We start from the raw sequence: 23715 nt of genomic DNA, 5'->3' as shown, positions 1-23715 counted from the left end.
GATGTCTCTTGACGCACCCCTGAGATGGCAGGAGAGCCTACGTCTATGATTTGGTCGGCCATACGAGCAAGCCTGGAGATTAAGTCGGTGGCAGATGTACTCAAAATAATCCTGACTTGGCTTGGTAGGCGTTGGAGAAAAAGTTATTTAAATATGGATGTTTCCATCGTCGTGGCTTTGTCTCCAAGGAGGTGCTCCATGCGTCGCAATAATTTTGTAGGTTTGCGGTCTCCCAGCTCCTTCGCAGTCAACAGCTACTGGAGACTCCGTTGCTCAGATTCTGTGGTGCGACGAATTAGCTCTTTTCGTAAAGTCTCGAAGGGCTGGTCTGCGGGTGGAGGACGCAGAATGTCGGGAACCACGGATGCGGTTGACTGCGGGAAGGCCGCGACGACGTAGTCAAATGTGATCAGAGATGAAGTTTTCCTGCTCTTCCGGAAAATTGATTCCGCGGTCAGGAATTACAGCTCGGAATCGGACGACCAGAACTCTGGGAACTTGGTGTTGAGAGTCGTCGCCCCCAGTGTCGTCGGGGCTCCGGGAGCGGCGCCATCGTCTCCGAGGCTCATGACGGGGGCACAAAGCTGGACTCACGCAAAGAACCAGGGCTCCAGGGCAGCGTAGCTGTGCGTGGTCGGTGGTGGCTCGATCCGAGGTCACCAGTATGTAGGAGTGGAGGCTCGGCAAATCACACTCTACATATTTATTTACAATATTTACACTGTCCGTTTCGACTAGGTCACCGACGGGCCCTTTGCCGAATTCCACATTCCGTGCAGCTCATGGTCCAGGCACCTCGTGTCCTTAGCTCGTGCCTGTCCCGTGAGCTTGGCGCCGTTCAAGCGCTGGATCGCTGCCGATAGCTGCCGCTACAAGGTAATTATCCAAAAAAGCTTGCCGAAATAAATACGAGGGGGTCCTAATTGATCACCCTTGTTATGAATCTGGCGGTTCAGTCGCTTTGCACAAAATAACCGATGGACGTACTCAGATTAATAGTAGAGATTATTTGTCACAGTTAGTGGATTGAGCTACCTCTTGGGTAACCGGTGAAGTATCCTACAATCGATATAATGACCACATATTGTGATTTTGTTGAGAATAACAGCACTACCTCAATACTTTGTTGTTTAAATGAGAACTTGCTGCCTTGTTGCGTCTCCAACGTATTGACGGGTGAGCCGCGGGTTTCTTTCAAATGTTGCTATATTTCCTGACAGCTGAAAGAACACAGGGCTGGGCCTTGGCACTAGCGACACCATGCAGGCATATAATCCGTTGGTATTTCTGCTACATGCAAGTAAACGCCCCCTGTCTTGTAAAACAAAAATTACCAACTACTTTTTGTTTACAGTGCCAAGCTCTCGCGTGTTGTACGGTTTCTTATATGACTGCTTACATGTGCTACATTTGCTTTTTTTATTTTGAGTGGGGATGTGGAAACAAACCCGGGGTCCACTAATATTTAATTGTGTAAAATGACAAAAAATATGCAAAAATATTTTTTATCCGGCAACATGAATGAAATCATGAGCAACCAGTCCCGTGCAGACGCCGCAATGAATGAAATTTGAAGTAACATAGAAATCGCTGAAAGCGAAATGGCTAAAATAAACGCCGTGTCGGAGAAAGTTGGGGCATGTCATTGCAAAATCTCAAATTTGCGAAATCATGTTGAGAAGCTAAAACAGCGGATTGATATTTTTGATGACCGAGGCCGGCGGAGTAACCACGTACTTTTTTCGTGTAAACGAGGGAACTGACAAGAACGCTAAATAACTTAAGCAAAAAGTTGTAACAATTGTTTTACTTCGACACTCAACATTTTTGTAAGCACTGTTAAACCAATTCATCGCATCGAACAAACAATATTACGTCAGGATTAGCCCTTTCATAGCAAGAACTTTAGCGAAGAGGCAACACTATTTAGCAAGTTCAACAACTTGAAATGCATTTCAATATCAGAATACGTTTTTCTTATAACACACGCCTAATCAGAGAACGCTCATGACACAGTGCAAATAACTACAAAATCAGCAAATATGAAGTTTCAATCGTGTATGACAAGCTGGAAATCAACGATCCACTTTATGTCTGTAACCAAATGCTGTCAAGTTCATAGCTCCGTATGGAATCGGGAAGGTACCGCTGACTGACGTCTAGACAAAAAACAGAGAACTCTGATTTGTTCATCTCAACGCTCGAAGTATTGTGAACAAAAGCGAAGAACTTAAACAAGTGTTGCATTCCTATGACCCGCACGTGCGAAATTCGGTTTCATGCTAAAATTAAAACGTCGTAGTTTGTACCGCCCACATATACGCCAAAACCGAATATCAAGAGGAGGAGCTGGAGTGGTGATACTGATGAAAAAAAAGAATCAAGTTCACGGTTTTGGTAATCTGACATTTGGTTTAAATAAGGTTCTGATAGGTACCACTTACCGGAAACTCAATAATTCTATTGATTTTATTAAAACGATACACTACCTTCTGGTGGGAGAGACGCAAAATCGTGTGATATTGGGGAGTTTTAGAATAACGTACGCAATTTTAGCGCAAGCTAGCGCTAAATTTAGCGCTTGCGTTAGCGCTTGCTAGGCAGGAGAGTTTTAGAATAGCGTTTCCCCACGGCGACGCAAAACGCAACGTCGCGCGCTTGCAGCGCCGCCAAGATGTAGTAGCAGCTAGTAATGCAATTCTCGCATTTCAAAAGGCACGCGAAATGCTGTAAATTAAAAATAAAATAAACATTTTTTTGTCACAACAAACATCTTTAAACGTGTTTTAACGTATGCTTTTGGTCACAGCCAACCTACTTTTTAGTTTAGCAGGTCACAACTAACAGAGCCAAGACAATCCACACGTGCACAATTTCATTAGAATGGCAATCTGGGCTAGTTGGTTCATGATAACTTTCAGGGCGCCGAAAATACACAAGGACAAGGTACAAGAAAGGAGACGTGAACAAGGCGCACTCGCAACTAGCGTTTATGAAAAAACCACTCTCTTATATTCTCATGGAAAACAACACAGTCATACTACACAGTCATACTACACAGTCATACTACACAGTCATACTACACAGTCATACTACGTCCGGTGTAGCCCCCTTCGTAGAAAAGTGTGCTCTTTTGCCGATAGTGACACAGACGTGTCACTAATGCAGTCCTTGCCCTTTTCTTTTATTTCGAAGGCCTCGTGCAGCTTCCTCGATATCCGATCGGCGTATCTGGCCAAAAACCTCGTGTCACTAAATGACGGTGTGCAGGAGCAACGGCTGCAGTGCGTGGCGAGGTGTCCCGACGGGGTAGCCCGTGTAGCCGCAGCATGTTCGCGGGCGCGATCATTAAAGCATCAAGCGCTAGTTGCGAGTGCGCCTTGTTCACGTCTCCTTTCTTGTACCTTGTCCTTGTGTATTTTCGGCGCCCTGAAAGTTATTGTGCACAATTTCGCGCCAAATTACGAACCTAGGTTGCGCACGCTTTGAGCTCTGTGAAGTGATTTCTTTTTTTCTTCTTCTTTCTAATCATGCCTCCAATACGCCGATCGCGATCCAGTGTGCTGGTTGACCATCTTCTTCATATGAACATGTCGTGGAGCGATTTGGAGGACATGTTCCTCCAATACCGGGAGCCAGAACCGCGTCGATACAAGTCAAGTGGGGGGCTCCTGGATGTCGCCAAACTCGACGACCTGACTTTTCGGCGCATGTTTCGCTTTGAGAAGGACGATTTTGGACTCTTAAATGACGTCCTGCTGATGCCAAAGGTGGTGTACAGCAGCCAAGGGGTTGTTGTTAGCGGGGAGGAGGCCCTCCTTATGTGCCTGCGCCGACTTGCCTACCCAAACCGCTGGTGGGATTTGGAGCCGATCTTCGGCCGTCATTCGTTGGCAATGTCGAGATCGTCGGTCAGGTGCTCAAGCACATCGACGGCACCTTCGGTCACTTGCTGGACGACCTGACCACCCACAGCTGGCTGAGCTTGGGCGACTTGGAACGCTTCGCAAGAGTAAGTCTGCACGTTAACTGAGCGGCGTTTTTAAACCATTAAACTTAAGAAAAACGTGCGCAACATTTTACGACATTCCGAAAAAAATTAACTATTAGATGTGTTTTTAAGTTTCGGTGTCCTATCAAAACGCACCTCCGCACCGGCAGTCCTGTTCCCCGAGGTCAAAGCGTGCGACTATCTCCTCACCTCCCTCGTAGAAGTAAGCGTAGCGCACATGGTCAAATTACGCATCGTAGTTGCTTAATTTGCCCACGAGGAACAGGACCGCCGACGCAAATATGCGTTCCCATAGAAAACCAGAACCTATATATTCAACCCAATTCCGTTTTGTTTTTTGTTTTTTGGAAAGGGGGGGGGGGATGTTGCACGCGCCTAATATTTCTGTAAGGTGCACTGGCTTAATGCTATTTTTTTCATATCTGACGGTTTTAATGTTTCCTGATTAAAAAGAATACAAAAGTAATTAAGAACGTAATTACAACAAAGTTTATTCATCCTCTTAAAGAGACTCTTTGGCAGAGACCAATATGACAACTTTTTCTCTGTGCGATACACACATTTTGCTGGAGTAATTTGGCCGGCATTTCATAAAATGCTTTGCAATATTCAATGCTTGGAGTGTCACATAATAATACTTGCCATTATTGGTGTTCAGTAGCCTACCCAAGCAGCACCAGAAAGTGAATTTCGAACGGCCGACGGTTGGCCAGTGTCTGGACAGCTTGGCCACTTTAAGTGCTTGGCCATCGGAGACAATAACAAGGCCGGCAAGGGTCCGGCCACAAACTAGCTGTTTTAGCTTGTCCGCCGGAGACATAAACACTGCCGGCAAGCGCCTGGCCAGAAGTGCTCATTTTCAGCTTGGACGCCGGAGACATAAACACGGCCGGCAAGTGTTCGGCCAGCAGTGGTGATTTTCAGCTTGGCCGCCGGGGACATAAACACGGTCGGTAAGTGTTTAGCCGGCAGTGGTGATTTTGAGCTTGGCCGCCGGCGACATAAACACGCCCGGCAAGTGTTTGGCCACAAGTGCTGATTTTCAGCTTGGCCGCCGGAGACATAAACACGGCCGGCAAGTGTTTGGCCAGTAGTGCTGATTTTCAGCTTGGCCACCGGAAACATAAACACGGCCGGCGAGTGTTTGGCCAGCAGTGCTGATTTTCAGCTTGGCCGCCGGAGACATAAACACGGCCGGCAAGTGTTTGGCCAGCAGTGCTGATTTCCACCTTGGCCGCCGGAAACATAAACACGGCCGGCGAGTGTTTGGCCAGAAGTGCTGATTCTCAGCTTGGCCGCCGTGGACATAAACATGGCCGACAAGTGTTCTGCCAAAAGTGCTGATTTTCAGTTTCGCCGCAGGGACACCCATAACCTAAACTTTCATCGCGTTGACGAAAGTTTGGCATAACGACGGGCACCGAGAGAAGCATCACGAGCCTGTGGTTGGCAGAATATTAGTGCGTGCATCGCGCGAACACTGTTAGCGCAAGCAAACGATCACCGTTTTATTCAGTTTTTTTTTCGTTAGACTTGAAAGGCTATTGTCTTAACTAGCACTGTCGTGTTATATGTTCATTTGGAACATTATACTAGAAGTGGGAAAATATTGTGCCCGTCGTTGTTCTATGAAAATAAAATACGAAAGCAGCGCCGACGTCATCTTCGCGTTAACAATACCGCTCTGTCGCCGCGCGGCACTCTTAGCGCGAATGCCACATCCGCGATTTTTCGGTTACTGCTCCACATATTTACTTCCCAACTGCACTCGAAGAAAAAAAAGTTGTAGTCGGGTGCATCGGGCGCAGATGCTCCCCTTTCCTGGAAGACGCACCCAACGTTACCCAGCCAGTGTACCTGTATACCGACCATAAGCCCCCTTTTCTACCTTAAAAATCTATAGATGTATCAATGCACTCAGCTTAGTAAACCGCCACGCTAGCCATGCACCCCGATCAGCTTGTGCTTGAATCGGATAAGATTGGAAATTTCAGGCTTTGTGTTTTGGAAGAGCCTAAACAAGACGTCTCTCATATATTGATTAAACTTAAGCTAGTCTCAGTAATGTTTTAATTAGGTGCTAGGATACTGATTTCCTGAGCCAAGGAAAGCTAACAGCTTCGGTTAAAACCGCAACGGAAACGTTCAAAATCGAACGATACGTAAAAGAAAAAGAAAATGAACATCTCGACCTAGATGTGCAGAACGCTGGTTTTGTTGTTAATAACGTGATTGTTGGCGGGTGGTGGGCAACGCCGTGACGCTATTGACGCTATCGTGGTGATTGACGCCAGTGATGCTCGGCCGTACTACACAGTAAAAGTTTTTACACCTTTAAGGGTGTAAAAGGGGTGTTGTAGCAACTTACACCCTCGGCTACACCTTTTTAACAACCTAAAACTAGGAATACAACCTCATAATTTTACCGAAAAAGGTGCTGTTTCGTGTTACACCCTACATTTAGTGAAGAATGTGAGAAGGGTGTAGAAGAGGGTGCTAAATAAATAATGTGCAATGGTTTTGGAAAGCTTGTATATGGCTCTGTACATAATGTACAGGTAAGATTTCTGCTTGAAAAGCAACAGTTGTTAGCAGTCTAGTTCCTTATAATGTCAGTTGTAATTAGGGATGTCGCGAACCACCCTAGGTTCGATTTCGAAAGGTTTCGATATTTGCGAAGCGAACTGAGGTTCGATTTCGAAAAATTTCGATATTTTCGTACCGACCGAGGTTCGAATTCGAAAAATTCGCAACTTTCAATCACAGGGGAGTTTCCAACTCGAAAAGTTCGAAGCTTTCACGGTTTCTAAAAGTTCGAATTCGAATATTTCGAATATTTTTTTTACTTCAGGTTCGATAAATTCGAAGATTTCGAAAATCTTTAGAAATAAAATTCGAAAACTTCGAACGCTTCGAATTTTTATGGACATGAAGTTCGAACAATTCGGAGATTTCGAATTTATTTCCGCATAAAGTTCGAAAAGGTCGAAGGTTTCGATTCTCTTTTACCGCTAAATTTGAAAAAAAAAAAAAAAAAAAAAAAAAAAAACTTCGAAGATTTTGAATTTCTTTCTAGTCCAAGTTTTCAAAGTTCGAAGTCCGGTTTTCAAGTTCCTACACAGTTTGTTTCAAATAACGTTTTCACGACTCACAGGTTTTCAGAAAATCAAGTTTAGAAAAGTTAGGGTGTGATATCTAGATTCTGCGAAGTTGGTCAGGCAATTAAATGAGACGACGAGTGTCCCGGATGGGCTGGAATATTTGCCAGTGCAGAGTGACGTGTTACCATAGATCAGTAATTGTGACCGCCAGCCCGGGAGGGGGGAGGGGGAGGGGAGGGTCTTTAACCTGCATCACATAGTAGTGATCACACGAACACACTGTTTTACGAGACTCATCCAGTTCGAAACGGCCAGGGGCGAGCAGGAGGTTGAGGCTCAGAAAAACTTTGAAGCGACCTGGCAAACTACCTCACCACCCCTTGCACGCTGGTAGTAATCCGATCGAACGCCGCCCGAGTGACGCTGGCATATAGTAAGTTAAGTTTGTAATTCTCCTGGAGGTTTATTTTCTTGGAGGAATCGCCTCGCAAAAAGCCGACACAACTCGAGGTCGAGGAGCGTTCTACCATACAAGTGGTGTCGGAAGAGGAAAAATGGGGAGAAAGAGGGTAGCAGAGGGGGGGGGGGGGGGGGGGGGAGCTTCAGTTCCCTTCCTCCCTTCCAGATATTTCGGACTGTTAAAGAAAACAATACGGGGAAAGAGGGCGTAGTCGAGCTTATTTTAATCTGAATTTATTTATGCATATGTATAGCTACTGTCGCTCTTCACTGCATAAAAGATTGCGTAGATGGTCATTGTTAGAAACTCGTCAGAAGGCACTACTCGTCACATGCTTAGTGGTTCGGAAGTTCAAAAGCAATGATATGTACTGTCTGTGGTGATAATTTAAATGCGATACCTCAAACAACTTAGACGAAAATAAATATCAAGTTTAGGGCATAATTGCATGTAGATACATGTTTGCACATTTCTTCGAAACTCACGTTGAATAACAAAAATCACATCTTAAAACGGCACTTACCTAGGCTATACGTAGATCATTCTTAAAAAAAGTATAACATCTCTACCACAAATAGCTTCGGCTAGAGCGCGCTTCGAATCTGGCACAAACGATAATCGTCAAAAACCCGGCGTCCTTTCTCGCCCTTCGGGAATTTATTTCTTTAAAACTAAGCATGCCAGAACATTGAAACAAACGGCATTGTCTTTCGTAAGGAACGCAGCACCGCGTGTAAAAGTTCGAGAGAAAAAAAATTACGAATGTACCTCACTACTTGAATTCAAATGAAACCGTCCGCTGATCTTTCGAAGTTCGACGAACGTCGATCGTTTACCCTAAAAGGTCGAAGTTCGTCGAACTTCTGACTTTTCAGGATTCGAAATTCGAACCTTTTCGAATTCTCTTGATAAATAAGTTCGAAAGTTCTAAATTAATCGAATTTTTTGGTCAGTCAAGTTCGGAAGTTTGAGAAGCATCGAACTTTGCAGCGCAATAAATTCGAAAGTTCGAAAAAGATCGAATTTTTTAGTGTAATAAGTTTGACGGTTCGAAAAGCGTCGAACTTCTTAGCTTAACAAGTTCGAAAATTCGACTTCCATCGAATTTTACGATGTAGACAATTCGAAAAATCTAAATCTTTCGAACCTTTCGAACCGCTTGATTTGATCATCGAAACTTCGATTCGAAAAAAGTTCGCGGCATCCCCAGTTGTAATTCATGCAAATAGCTGATAATTAAGTGCCTCTTTTGCATACAATTTTTATCTTTGAAAACAAAATTTTATATATGAGTTCATATTTAATTTTCTTACAAATCACTCCATGCTCAGAAATCGGAAAGTAGGGTGAAATGCTCTATACTAGCATTTTTTACAAATATTGATTGATGGAAGTGTACAGTAAGAAAATCAGTTAGTCTCGAGTTTGTATCTGGCAACATGAAATCAAAATATTGTGAAAATGTTTGACAAATATTCATGACATGCTGCTAGAACCTGTCTCATGACCATGTCAACCCGAGTAAAATATTCATTTGAGAATATGGTGACATGCACAAAAACTCACACACATAAAGAGGCAAATCCCATAATAAACCAATCTGAGACATCCCATAAAAAATGGCCTATGGTCGTCTATGGGAAATTCAATGGGAGGCTATCACCCCCTGTAGCTTCGCATGGTCGGCCTTAAAAATTTATAGATACAGCTACAGCCAGCTATAGAAAAGTTAAGGGCCCTGTGTCTAAAGTCTCAGGGCTATGTTTCAGTAACAACAACTACAATAATAATAATAATAATAATAATAATAATCAATAAGTTAGTGTTTTAACAGTGTCCAGGGACATCCAATTGTTCTTCTTGCGGGCGCGGCGCAATAGAACGAACAAACAGACGCTTGCGCGCTCGCAGTCGCACACATACACGCGCGCACTCACGTACACACGCATGCACACGCGCAAACCCACGCCCGCGCGCAGGCGCACACGCACGCACAACCAGAAACGCACACGCGCATGCACGCGGACGCATCCACACGCGTGCGCACAAACACACGCACGCGCATGCACACACGCACACGCAAACAATTACGACGAAGGAAACGTTGCTTGAGTTAGTTTCGGTTTCGGTTTACACAAAAAAGAGACAACCTAAAGTTTAAATAAAACCTATGATTTACTCACTTTTTGTCATGTTTTACATTATTATTTTAGTGAAATTCTTATTGTTACTAATATAATTTATTTTGCTTAGTATAGTTCTAAAAAAATAACAATATATAGAACAGAAAAGAGACTCTTGAAGACTGCGCAAGACCATCGCTATCGCAATCAGCTTCCGTTGGGCTCGTTTGAATGGTCGTTGAAGTTCCAGAAGCTTCGGAAATATCCTTTTTTTTACGTTTTAGCCGTTATAGTGGATATTTTAAATATCATCCTTACGAATACCGTGTTCAAGAATAACAATCGATGACTGAGAGCTGGGAGACGCTGCGTCTTGGCAACGCCCGTAAGTTCAGAACCGCCCATGCACGACTCGTGCAAACGCCGGTTAGCAACTTTCTTTTGTTTCTGCGAAGTGGGCTGCTGTTTCAAACTTTGTTGTGTACCGTGTGCTTGCTAAGCTATGCTTAATTCTAACTATGCTTCTGCCCTGTGTTATTTCGTTATTTGAAAAGAGCGTATCTTCTTCAAAACCTGTGGCTCGCTCCGCAGTGTGAGAAAGATTTCCGCGCGGCGGAACCTTGGGCATGTTCTTTGCGCCGTTGCCGACGACGCTTGTGCGGAGCGTTCAAGTGCCGTCTGACGGCAGTTCAAGCATTCAGTCGCCGTCCCAAAGTGTTAATCACAGGTCACGCTAGTTCTGACGTCTTGTCCTAACAGCCGCTCGCCACCGATTTGTTTCATAAAGCGGGAGCGAGAAAAAACGTTACAAGAGCGAGCATGCAGCATGATTTTTTGCATATGCTAATGCCTGTGCGTTGAGACGCGCGGTCGCTTCGTCATTATTCCGAGGGTAAAAGCGCTAAAAACAACGGACAAACAACGCCCCGTGTTTGTTTCTTTTACTTGTTCGTTGTTTTTAGAGGTTTCACCCTCGGAAATTAGGTCTCTTCGCGTTTACCGAACCGGCACACTTTTTAAGTTTACGATTGTGTGATGCAAAAAATAAAAGGAGTTTAGATGTCATGTTTTTTAGTAGTGGCGGAAGCCCTTACAAAAATCAGAGCAGCTAGAAAAAACAAAAACATGAAAAAAGGCGGAAAAAATTAAAGGGGCCCTTCGGAGCTTTCTGCGATTGTCTGTTTATGCTGTTATATTGCATAGTAGGTGCAAGTTAATATGTATACAAAGTTTTAGATTACAAAACCGTTTATTAAGCAGATGACAGAAGAAATATATCGGGACTATTTCCTCTTGGAAGACGATCCCCCATTCCCTGCCCATCGCTAAAACTTGACCAATGGAAATGCTGCATCTCGCGGTGAATGCGAACGTTATTATTGCAACACTTTTTAAGGTTGTAAATTAGAGTTTGAGAAAAACGTAAACTGATTGTGGTGCGGGAAACATAGTCCGCAATTATCGCTCCAATACCAGCGAACTATGTTTTCTCCCCGCAAGCTTGTTGCTAGTGGGCGATGCGTCGGCGCGTCGGCTCGTCTGCTTCCCGGGACGTCTGCAGGCGTGCGTTTGCGGGACACATGTTCCTCCTTCCCGTGGATCCCGACTCCGAAGCCAGCTTTGCGATCCTTCCACGTCAACGAGTCAAACTTTTCCTTGTCATCTGTGGAATGCGAGTGCGTATTGCAGTAGCAGCGCGACGGTGCGGTGCGACGAACGACGACTGCCGAGCACAAAGTCCGGGTTCCTTGACGACGGTCCGCGCGTGTTCAAGAGATTCCTCCGCGGGTCGGCGGTCGGCCGCGTTGGTGACGCGCAGTGACGCCGGAATCCTTCGCTTGCTATTGGCTGACGCGTAAAGAGATGCCCCTCCCTTTTTCCGGGCTCATCTCAGAAAGGGGGGCGTGCCGTGGAATTTGATAGCAATTTTAATAGGGAAATCCGCCGCGCATGACCGTAATTTTATGATTTTTAGGATCCTTAGGGCCTGTAGATTGAGTTACCGCCATAAATAGATCATCGCATAACGATCCGGAGGGCCCCTTTAACTAATGTCAAACCTGAATTTTTGATGGAGTTCAAAGACTACCACCGTACGAACTCGCCCGGTTATTCTTTCTGTCAAAGAATAATAGCCAATAGTAATAAACAAATAAATGCCAACTATTAATTGGTTACAAAGACGTAATTGGTGCAGTGCAGCCCTACGCTACTCTACTCTTTTAATGATATCAGGTAATGTGTAAATGTATAGGGCAGTTCATAGCAACCATTTATGTCCGACCTATTATATTGAGTTTTTTCTTTATATAAAAGTTATATGAAAAAAGTGCTCTTCCTAAATTAAGCCGCACCACTGAATGTCCAATAGCGTGTAACGTTTATGTATGTTCTCAGCGAAAGAAAAGGATGCATTAAAAAAAGGCCAATCATTTTGTTTCCTCTCTGTTAGAGCTTCTTTCACGTACACGCAAAATGTGGGTGTCTACGTCTAAGAGAGTGGAATTGATATTTCCTGCAGGGCTGGAAGGCCTGACTCAGTTTGGCTAGCAGCTTGAAACCTATGGGAACCTGGGGAATTGAGCCACAAGAGTGAGAGTGACACCCGCCTTGCACTTCCTGAGCGATGGCACCATGAGGTAGGGGGAGCTGCCCTAAAGTGAATGCAATAGCAGATGGGTCGTTCCAGTGAGCCCCTATACAGATGATACCAAGCAGAAAATTATTAATAAATGTGTTACTAAAAATATGGAATGTGAATGGCACGGACAAGGAGGAGATCAACACAGCGCTGTGGTGTGTTCAGATCCTCTGTTCCCATATTCTTCATGATTTCTTTTCAATAAATGGCTACTAACTAGTCCAATCATCACCACTAGTCAATAAAAGTATGCTGCTATTTATTAGTATCCATTAACACCGTGCTTTCAGTTGAATCCTACAGTCATTTATTAATGGTCAAAAACAAAAAGGAGGGTGCAAGCTAGCTAAACAGGCTAAACACATAATTTATTAAAGACGAGTTCTCTGAGGGATGACACAAACGCAGAGAAGTATTAAACACAGCTGAGTATTAATTGGCAAAAAATGAATAGGCGACCCAAAAAAGAAAACGCAGGAGAAGACATGAAGTCAGTCTTTACTATTCCTCTTCTGCTAGCCACCACTTTACAAAGGGAATTCCTTCCTGGGCCTTACAGCGTTTTACTGTTCACAACCCCTGACATAGCCAAGGACAGTAAACATAAAAAAGCAACCTACTAACATTTGGGTAAATGTGGTTGAACAAACAACAGGGAATGCCTTGAGCTTTCAACCTAGGAAATAAAAAATATGCACAACATCAAGATTAAAAAAAAAACAGACGGACGCATCACACCTGTTTCTAACAAAAATATAGGCCAAGAAACTTCTTCCACTCAATGGCAAAACACAGGGAAGGCACTAATAGATTTCTAGGTTTCATCATTGTTAGTGATTCTTTTTAGTATACCCTTGTGGTCACTCTCTTCAGTCAAAATTGTTTCATCATCATCATTCATTAAATCATCATCACAGTTGTGTTCTTTAAAGGGGTACGGAAACAAAAATCGAAATATTCAAGTTTCGTTTGGAAGTGAACCAAGTATGAGGGATAATAACCGTAAATGATAATCGCACGTTTGTATTTTGAACGGCTGGCTATATTTTGCGTTCCAAACGGTGCACTCCAGCAAGCGCTGGAAGAGAAGCGAACGGAGAGCGCGATGCGTCAGGGGATATCCGGCGCAAACAAAAGCAGAAAGAAAAGATTCCTCGCGTTCGTGGAGTAGCAAGGCAGGCGTGGTTATCAGCTTTGCCCTTGGTGGCGCTGGCAGCGTTGTGGTGGTGTCATTAGCGTGAGCGCGTTACAACCGAGCCGTTCGAAGTACCCGTGGCGTGACGAGCGTGTGGCTGGCCCACGTGGGCTGGCCCAAGGAGCACGTAGCTTCCACAACACTGTCAGCGTAGGCTGAACGGGGTGGGGAAAGCAACTTTTGTTCGAGTTTTAAGCGACGGGCTAATTAATCTTCTAGGGGGAGAATGGCTGTTTCCGGTTGCACGAACGAGGGTCCGAGAATGAGGGGAGTCCTTCCTTTCCGTTTTCTTGGACCGTTTGGTACAATGCGCGATTTGTGAGTTGAGCCAGATGCGCGTAGGAGACAAGTGATAAGCGAAGCGTGGGTTGCCTGCAATCCCCTGAGACAAACAAAACACGTCACTTGATCTCCAAACAGGAAAGCTTTACATGCTTCGTTTGTGGCAGACCATGATGTTCACAATGGTTCAACCGTGCAGTGCGATGCTTGAGGCCACTGCTTGCTCACTTAGAGTTCGAGAAAGGGGGGTGCCGTAGCACTTCCCCATTGCCCACGGGGTTATGATGTGGCTTGCAAGGAGCTCTTTTGTATTACTTCATGAAGTGAGTTGTGTTTAGTGTGACTCATTATTTCTTTATCACATGCCTCGTATGTGGTAATGTGGCAATCCCTCTAAGTGAAAAAGTGTAAATGTGTTCAGTAAACATGATAAGCTGTAAATCATGTAATAATAATATAAGAATATGCAATACCATATATGATTTTTGTACGATTTACAAGTTCTGTTATGTATATTGGACACATTCCAATGAAATGTTCACTGGGGTCTATACTTCATTTCACCCTACGTCCGAGCGCGGCGGACGCTACCAGCCAATCCAGCGTCGGGAGAGCGTCATGTGACCTTGTACTCCACATAACCAAAACGTCGCATGATACCCTCCCGGCGCCAGATTGGCTGGGGTGGCCCAGCATCCACTGGGCCAACCCAGCAGGTGCCCATTTCATGGCAAGCACCCTTTACCAAGGGTGTTACCAAGCACCCTTTATGAAGGGTGCTTGCCTGAACGCCATAAGGCTGTTAGCCCAGGGACAAACTGATTTACACCCTTAAGTGTGTAAAAACTTTTACTGTGTACTCAAGGCTTCTCTTTCCCATTAGTGCCAGTAAGCTTGTGTAAACTGAAAAATATTGTAACTGAAGAGTAGAGAGTTTTAGTAGATCGCTCCCATGACTCCGATAACGATACCCGATACTCCGCCACCGCGTCCCTTGCGCATGCGTAGTATCGTTATCGGGGCTATCGGAGGTATCGGAACGATCTACTAAAACTCTCTATTGTTGCACTGTCCCTTCACCTAAAGTTACTTCTTTCTTTTATTTTTTTTTACTGCTGCACTACCGGGGGATCTTAATGGTGGGACAACATGCCATCCCTGAACCCACGACGACTGGAATGGTGGTCGCAACCAGCGTCGTAAGACTTAGTACTCAAAAAGGTCCAATAAATATTGAGCAGACTTGCAGCAGCTTCGCGTGTCATTACTATGTAAAAGTTTCTGGGGTTGAGTTCTCAAACTTGACCTCCCGATACTCTTGACAGTCTTCTGAGGAACACCCAAATTTTCTGGCAGTCTGTGATAAATTATGTATTAAGTGTATAACTACAGCCACTTTCGTCCAGTGACTGGCCGGAAGTCAATGGCTAGTGGCTGGCCAAACGTGAATGGCCAGTGGCTGGCCGAAAGTGACTGGCCAAAGCTGAATGGCCATTCTCTGGCCTAAAGTGAATGGCCAGCCACTGGACAAAGGTGAATGGCCAGTCACTGGCCTAAATTGAATGGCCAGTCACTGGCCTAAAGTGAATGGCCAGTCACTGGCCTAAAGTGAATGGCCAGCGACTGGCATAAAGTGAATGGCAAGTCACCAGACGAGGACGAAAACACTGCTATTGCCGAGCACTTTGGCCAAGCTTGGGCCATCGAAAATCTGGTTGGCCAGTACACTTGCCAGCGATGGCCCATTCACAACGTGCTGCTTGGGCTAGTCATTAGCTTTAAGCCCCCCTCCCTCCTCCCCAATATCTAGTCAACCATATAATATACACATGCATTTTGACTCCCCTCCCCTCTTTACACCACAGGTCATAGCAATCCTAGCCCCCCCCCTTCCCTCTCTTCCTCCCAGCCTCAGACCTCTTCTCCCTCCCCCTCCCCCAAAGAAATTTGTGCCTACTGTTGTCATTTCCAATTAAGGAGGTCAAATATGTTACCCAGAACTGCTAAACAGAACTAATTTAGAAAAAACATACAGCTTAAAGAGGGATGTTTGTTTAGTAATTGATATTATTTCATGACACATTTGTATACTACAAAAAACAACACTTCCTGTGCATGGGAGAAAGTACACTGATGAGGTCTTGGTATATGGTCGTTATTCAATTGATATTAATAAATATGCTACATATGCAAACTTCGGTAACACAACTAGAACAAAACATAACAAATTTAATGAGCCTTATCGCTTCAATATGGACTCTTTTAAAATCCTTTCTGTTAAATGTATTGAAGAATAGAACTGCCTATCCACAGAAGCTCTAAATAGTGAAACTGTGCATGCTTTTCTTGATAACATTTTTAATAGTTAAGTGTGCCTACCAACCTGCTTTGGCCTCATAGCTGGCAAGATGTTAAAATAAAAAAAATAAAAAGCTGCATTTAAACTCATCAATGCTACAAATAAGGAATACTGACACCAAGCAGTTGGAGAATAAAATTAAATATAAAAACAAGACACTTGATCAAAGCAAATCATGTTTTAGATACCATGAAGGTCTCGCTAAGAATGTACCATTATTGCAGGCCGTTCATGCCCGAGGTGCACCCCTCCCAAACTGCTGGGGTTTCGTGGATGGGACGGCGAGGCCCATCTGCCGCCCTTCCACCAACCAGCGGATCTACTTTTCTGGACACAAGAGGCTGCACGCATTGAAGTACCAGTCAATAATGTGTGCAAACGGCATCATTTGCCAACTTGATGGTCCCTATCCGGGACACAGGCATGACGCTGGTGGGTGCAGCTGTTCTGGACCTGCATGCTTCCACGTTTGATATTAACACTTCCCATTAATCAGCATTTCAACTCTGTAGCAACACTGAATAAGCAGTTTTGCTATAGAGGTAGCACCGAACCAAATACAAATCACGAAGGAAATCATGTGTTCAATACAATTATTAATGCGATTCTTTCAAATGAGCTAGTCCAGTCGCTGAGCTTAAATAACAAGCCTTGAAATGCTGTTTTGTGCTTCATTTTTGGTTAAGATGCAGTGGCATGTTCCGATTTAACTATATCTCTTCCAATTTATGCAGCCCTTGCTTTCTTCGAGGTTCGCTGCAAAAATATTTACTTAGCTCTGAAAGAGTGTGCTGTTCTACAGAGGACAAAGTATTGTAATGCAGCATTCACACTGCATTGCAAAACGGAGCATGCCAAATGAGCACACTGGCCAATCAATACCATGCAACTTCTGTTTTTAAAAGTGGTAAAAAGTACAGTGCCTTCTTGTTTCTCTGTTTTATGCAGGCATTTTGCGCGAAAGTGGCCTCTACGGAAAGTTGGAAAAGCTTGTGCAGGGCCGCTCTTACACCATCTACGGCGACCCAGCGTACCCATTACGGCGGCTTCTGATGAGGGCGTACGGAGGTGCCACCCTCACTCAACAGCAAGTGCTCTTCAACAGTGGCATGAGTACTGTGCGACAAGCTGTTGAGTGGGGGTTCGGTAAAATAGTATCCGAGTTCGCATTCCTGGACTTCAAGAAAAACCAGAAGCTGTACTTGCAGGATGTGGGGAGAATGTATCGGGTGGGGGCAATTTTTACTAACTGTCATACATGCCTGTACGGTAGCCAGACTGGTATGTTCTTTGGCCTCCATGCACCCAACTTGGGGCAATACTTGAAACCCTCTGTACGGGACAGACAGAACCTTTAAGATACTCTTGGTACAGTGCTCAGCAAACTTATATGAAACACTCAAACTGTGTCTTATCTCGTAAGATCAGTGCTCCATTACATAGCGCTCAATAGAACAGCTTGAGCAGGGAAGGTACGCTTGCTCAAGGCCGAAATTGTAGCTAGGCCAAGGAAAACAACAGTTTTGCTGGCAATCTACACTTATCACCACCCTTTCGTATTAAGGTGCTTAGGTGACTGCCTAAACCGTCGGTGATTAGATGACTCAATCAGTGGGCGTTTCATGTTTTTACTGAATGAGCCCTTCAATAACTGACGATTTCAGCAGTCACCTTTGGCCGCCACCTGCATCAAGCAGAATTGCCATGTTGTCCCCGGCCCAGCCACCACTTCGACTTTGAGCGAGCAACCTCCCCTGGTTGGGCCATTATACTGAGCACTACTTTTTGGGGATTCTACGTGCCAAACCGACAAAGTGTATCTGGCGTGGCCCAGTGCAGGACTGAGGATTAATTTCATCCATCTGGAGATGTTCCGACGTACAAGAGAAAGTTCAATATCATGGCACCTTCTTTGCAATAAGCCTCCGTCAAACTGCGGGCAGCTCTACAAACATTCAAACCAACTGGGTATCCGTAGGCTGGTGCTTTGCCTCCATGAAACCTTGGCAGTTAGCATTCTTATAAGATAAGACACAGTTTGCATGTCTCGTATAGGCTTGGTGGGTCCTGTAAATTTTCCTAAACGTGGTCTTTCTAGTATTTTTTAAGTGTTGCACATTAAGTGCTATTTCATGCAGAACTTCTTTAGCTGCTGTCAAGATATTGTACCCATGAGATTATACAGTTCGCATGTTCTACATAATTTTGGTGACACTGTTTATTTATACCATAAAGTGGCCTTTCTAGTCATTTTCTGATTGCCGAGTTAAAAGACGCTGTTATTTTCTTTTGAACAAGTTTTCTTTGGCTATAGTAATCTTTATTGGAGCTTCCATTTCTACATTTGTACTTGCAAGATGTGTGGAAGAATATAAAAATATTTATGTTATGGTAATTAAACAAATAAAAGTGAAAACTCAAAGCCTGCTGTCTATTTGAACTTATTAGCAATCATTGATTGCACGAGCTCCAGCATGGCTTGCTGCTGTGTGAGAAAAAAGTGTCTTTCCTGTGCACGATCCCTTTCTCTTTCTGCCCTTTCTTGAGCTCTCTCCTCTTTTTCCTCCTCCCACTCACGAACTTGTTGCTGGAGCTTGTCTCTGTCGAGGGCCAGGCGCTTCTCCTCGAGGATGAGGCGCTTCACTTCAAGTGAAATCCGCCGCTCCTCCAGCTTGTTCTCCCTCTCTCGGGTGCCCTGTTCAAACTGTATTCTTTTTTCAAAGAATATTAGATTCTCATTTTCTCTTTTTTTTCCTGTAAGAAAAACATATGAAATACATGTTAGACAAATGTTTCTCCAGAAATGTGCACAAACTTTTCCTGGAGGTCTACACTGTGGTCACTTTGCCCAGCTGCATATCTGATCCGAAAGAATAACATAGGGCAAGGATATCATGAAGTTGCAAATTGACATGAATATATTCAGCAACTTCATTTACTCTGCTGCAGCCTCCTTAGCTTCCTACAAGAAAAGAAGCCCCACAGCGACATACGCAGGCACAGGAAACATGATAGAGTCATGAAATAGTCTGGAACGCACCAATACAAAGCACATGAACGAGCACAGAGTGATCGTAGGAAGCACAAAGGCAACAGGAATGTCAGGCAACCTAGGCGTTGAAGAACAGAGGTGAGATCAAGGTGCCCAGATTGTGAAATGAATTACCGTAGTAGATTTTCTTTTACTGCATGTGAATTACATTAAGTGTTCACAACTAATATTCAACTTCTCTTCTTAGATGCAGATATTAAGATAGACTTGTCTTCTATGTAACATGATACCCCTGAGGTACTTTGGTAAAAACTGTAAAAAAGGTATATCAATATACAAACATACAGAGCAAGAATGTTTTTTTCCGAACGATGTCAGGCACTGTGGGTTTCAGTTCGTGGCGACTGCAAATGGTAGTGCTTATGTTTCTCTCTTTGTGTTGGTTCATGCACCTCCCCTTACCTCAAGCCCTTCACCTAATCACAAGGGATGTTCTGAGGAGGTTTATAGAACATTTCAGCTGCTTGGGAAGCCTGGAGCTTACCCCTCTGCACCTGACGGCTAGCTTCAGGTTCCACGGTCTGCTCGGGTGAAGCTGCAGGTGCATGGCCTCCAACATCGATCGAAGGGGTGCCCGTGGCAGTGCAGGTAACTCTCTGCTCACGTCAAGACCAACAATTTCATATGTGTCGCCTGCATCTGCCGCCGAGAGGAGCTCTGCCGTATCCACAACACAAGTGGTCCCTGAAAAAAATATCAAAAACAGCACCTCTGAAGAAATTAACTCTTAAATATTATGTTTCCCATTGGTGCTTCCATTGGTGGTTCAAGTATGCAGGGCTGGCCACAGCATCTATGATAATGAAAAGCGTAGGCATATGTTTTGTCTCGCCCTATGATAAACTAAAGCCGAAAACCTATGGGCCTTCAATCGGCAAAATACAAAAAAATGGATAGCATAAAATGCAGCTGTACCATGCATTAAAGCTAACAGCTCGAGCTTAAAAGCTCTTCCACATTAGCGGTGCTGTGATCGCTAGCGGCAGTGATTTTGGCCGCAGAATTGGTGACTCCAGCGAAATCAACGCTGCATAGCGGCCACGCTGAGAAGCGCAAGAGAGGAGGTCACTTCGACTCTGTCGTTTGCTATCGCTGCTTGTTCTCGCAGGCAGCCTAGGAACATTAATCGTTTCCAGTAATCATATTTATGCTTCCACCGTGTCATTTTTACGCACTGAGCAGACGAAAGTTTCTACTGTCGATAATCGCTTTGCTTTCAGATGTAACACCGATTTTATGCTGCAGTGCAAAAAATTTATGATGGTCCACGTGCTGAAGAACGAAAGCTACCTCCTTTCGCTCGACCACCGCGCCCCCTATAGTTCGCTGGAGCCGCTAATTGCACCATGTGAAACATGCTTAAAGGGCAACTTCAATCAATATTTTTTTTTTTTATTTGGAATTACAACTGTTTTTACCTAAAGCAGTGTCTCCGAATTCCAAGGTATAAATTTGTTTTCTCGATATTGTGTGTAGTTTTATAAATATCACGGCTCAAAGTTTGGTTTCGGGCGTCTACGGAAAAACCAAAACTATCCGCCAGAGGGATGGCAACGCTGATCATCAGCCTACGGTCGCGACGTGACGTCAACGGCGCTGCGGTGAGAGGTACAACCAATCAACCGCAGCTCCACCGCGATCCAATGTCACAAGGGTGCTGTGCCAGTGTTCCTTGGCTAAAAGCTAACCCGCTCGCCCCCTGCTAAAGAGCAACTGGTCACATCACTAAAATCGGTCCTAGTGGAATATGCATTTTCACTTTGACGTAAAATTTCGGCTGTAATATATTTGAAGTTACTAAAGCGATACCCGTCATTTATTTTGGTGTGGTTTTCGACCGGAGTTGCCCTTTAAGACAAACAGATATGCATTAAGACGCCCTCATCCCACTTACATATGTTGCCAGCACTTTCCGGTACCTCGACGACCGAAGAGGTTGCCACGTACGCTGCAGCAGCAGCATCAGTGGAAGTGGAGGCACGGCATGCGTCCGCAGTTGCGCTGCCATTCTGCGAAAGTCCTCCAGATGTTGTAAATGATGCTAAATTCTTTTTTTCTTTTAAACCTTTTGTTTAAGTTTTTGCAGCAAGTGCGACATGTTTGATACTTGGTTTACATTCTTCTTCTGTAACCATCTTGAAAGAAATTAACAGTAGGCTTGTTTGATTCACCTACATCTCCTGCACCAGCTTCACTCGGTGAACACATAGATGCTAGTTAACCCTTTCCCTACCATGGACGACCTGGGTCCGTCCACACTGTTTGTACCGCTCCTCACGAAGACGAGCTGGGCTCGTCCACATTGATTCGGGCGCCAATACGCTACCATGGACGAACTGGGCTAGTCCACGTGTTTCTAGTGATCTTTGCTGTGGACAGATGGCGCTTCACGGAAAACAAAAACCTGGTAAATTCCTGAATTTGGCACAAAATTGTTCCAACGCAGACAACAGGGGATTTAAAAAATGGCGGCGTCAACTTCTGGTCGCTGCGTTCGTAGTGACAATCTTGCCTCAAAACTGGGGCGAAAACGAAGATATTGTAACGTCTCTTCAAATTCAGAAGACGAGGAAATGAATCTTTCATTGAACAGCGAGAGTGATGCAGCTGAGTTATTGGATTTTAGCTCAGGCGACTCCGATTTCAATGAGGACACCATGTCGGGGTATCGGCATTGGACTAGAATCAATGTAGAAAATCCTCCTCCAGTTCCTCCACGTTTTGCGTTCACTTCGCGTGCAAGCTGATGTGAACTGTCTGCAGTACTGCTACGCCCGGCCTGGACGTCCATGTGCAAGGTGACGTGAACTGTCTGCGGTAATGCAGTGAAGCCGAACTTTAATCCCCTTTTCTTTTGCAGTCTGTTCAAAGTTTTCTCATAGAATAAATATTTTGGCATTTGTTTTTGGCCTGTGTATTGCATACTAAATTTATAAGGCACATAAAGAAATTCAGTATTTTCAAATCGTTTTTCTTTTTCAAAAATTTTGCGGTAGGCAGAGGGTTAAGAGTGCACCCTGTCTTAAAATACAAGCTGGGAACACTGCCTTGCACTTTTCTGCATCGAACCTTTTCTGCACCGGTGTGGGCTGGTGCAGGTAAATCGAACGAGCCCAGCATTAATAAATAAAAAGAAAAAAATAAAGAAAAAGCTGACGTACCATGGAATATGCTAAGTTGGTTGCGGCGGCGGTGTCCCGTAACGCAGACGCGTCGCTTCGTTCGGTGGCTGTGAGCTTCGGGCGTGACGGGGCCGCTCTCCGGACGGCCGCCGCCTTGTACTTGTAGTGAAATTCTCTTGTCAGATCGGCGATCTCCTGGAGGAGGTGTTCCTTTTCGCTATATTGCTCCTCGGTGCCTGACCTGCGACAGAGTAGCAGCTGAGCTCGACCTGCTGCTCAGATCAAAGCACACACTTTAACGCCGCATTGCTTTAAATAATCCTTAGCAGTAAATGAAGCAGCACACTCACCTTCTTAAGTTGGCGCGATCCTTTGCAGCAAACTGTGCGAGCAGCAGGTCGAGGCGGTCACGTACCGCTCGCGTGCTAAAACCTTTGCCGGTGGCTGAAAGAAGGTTGCTTGCGATTTGGGCCCATCGCGATGGGTCCTCAAACGGGTTGAGGGCGTGAACTTCTTGTAACAGCGAAATGTCATCTTGCGCAGAAAAGCGCAATCGCGAGGAGGCTCCTGCCGCTGCTGCTGCCTTCAGAGCCGCCATTTTCCTATTCCCGCCGGATTAGAAGACGGATCGTCTTGGCCTGTGGTCTTGGCTTTAGCCCTCTCGCAACTTATCGCGCAGCACGAGAACGACGCAAAGACCCTTTGCGTCGTCGGAAATAGCGCGCGCTCCTTCCGAGAAATAGCGAGCGCTAAAATTGCGCACGCAAAGCGCAAAACCTGGTTTGCGTTCGGAGCATGCGCAGTGGCGACGACGCTATTCTTTGCGTGCGCAAAGCTTTAGAGTGCGCTATTCTAAAACTCCCTATTTATTATTGCAACTCACTTTAACTTTTCAAATATAGACGTGTGGGGAGACAACGGGAATCCCTATTTTTCATTCAACAGAAATCCTAAGTGCAGCATTCAGTGCCGGCCTTGAACAGGTCATGACTGAGACAACTAGGGGTCGAAAATGGTGGCTTCAGACGTGACCTTATATTCCTTGATTTCGATGTTCTTCAATACAATATGATGCAAGGTATCTCGGAATATAAATTCGAGTTTCTTTCTTGTTTAGTTCCCGACAACGAAAGTAAACGTGTTGTGCACAATGTTGTTTTTAAGTATTTTTTCCGCAGCGAGGTTGAATCTGTAACTCTTTATCTAAAAATGTTTCAAGAGACCCCTTCGCCAAATGTAATAAATTCAATGGCTTGTGTAGCAATTTGATCACAAAATCATAGTGTGAGGACAACTCTGCGCCAACAAAAGTTAAAACTACAAAATCGGTGGTTAACTCGAGAGGTTATACAATCATAAAGTAAGCTG

The 23715-nt window shown here is 44.7% G+C and overlaps 1 long non-coding RNA gene and 1 pseudogene across 1 annotated transcript; one reads left to right on the top strand and one right to left on the bottom strand.

The window, feature by feature from the left end:
- The first annotated feature begins 3529 nt into the window (after positions 1 to 3529).
- On the top strand, positions 3530 to 18172 carry LOC115315578 (annotated as a pseudogene).
- Positions 18173 to 19816: 1644 nt separating this feature from the next.
- On the bottom strand, positions 19817 to 22598 carry LOC121833056. The gene is made up of 3 exons (XR_006076532.1): positions 22387 to 22598; positions 21120 to 21234; positions 19817 to 19909 (listed from the first exon to the last, which is right to left on the bottom strand). It is a non-coding gene; the product is annotated as an uncharacterized LOC121833056 (long non-coding RNA).
- Between the last annotated feature and the right edge of the window lie 1117 nt (positions 22599 to 23715).

This window comes from Ixodes scapularis, unplaced genomic scaffold (genome assembly GCF_016920785.2).
Source record: "Ixodes scapularis isolate PalLabHiFi unplaced genomic scaffold, ASM1692078v2 PGA_scaffold6__148_contigs__length_123643588, whole genome shotgun sequence".
Classification (NCBI taxonomy): domain Eukaryota; kingdom Metazoa; phylum Arthropoda; class Arachnida; order Ixodida; family Ixodidae; genus Ixodes; species Ixodes scapularis.
Note: the sequence above shows the minus strand (reverse complement) of the source record. Positions and strands in the feature narration are given on the sequence as shown.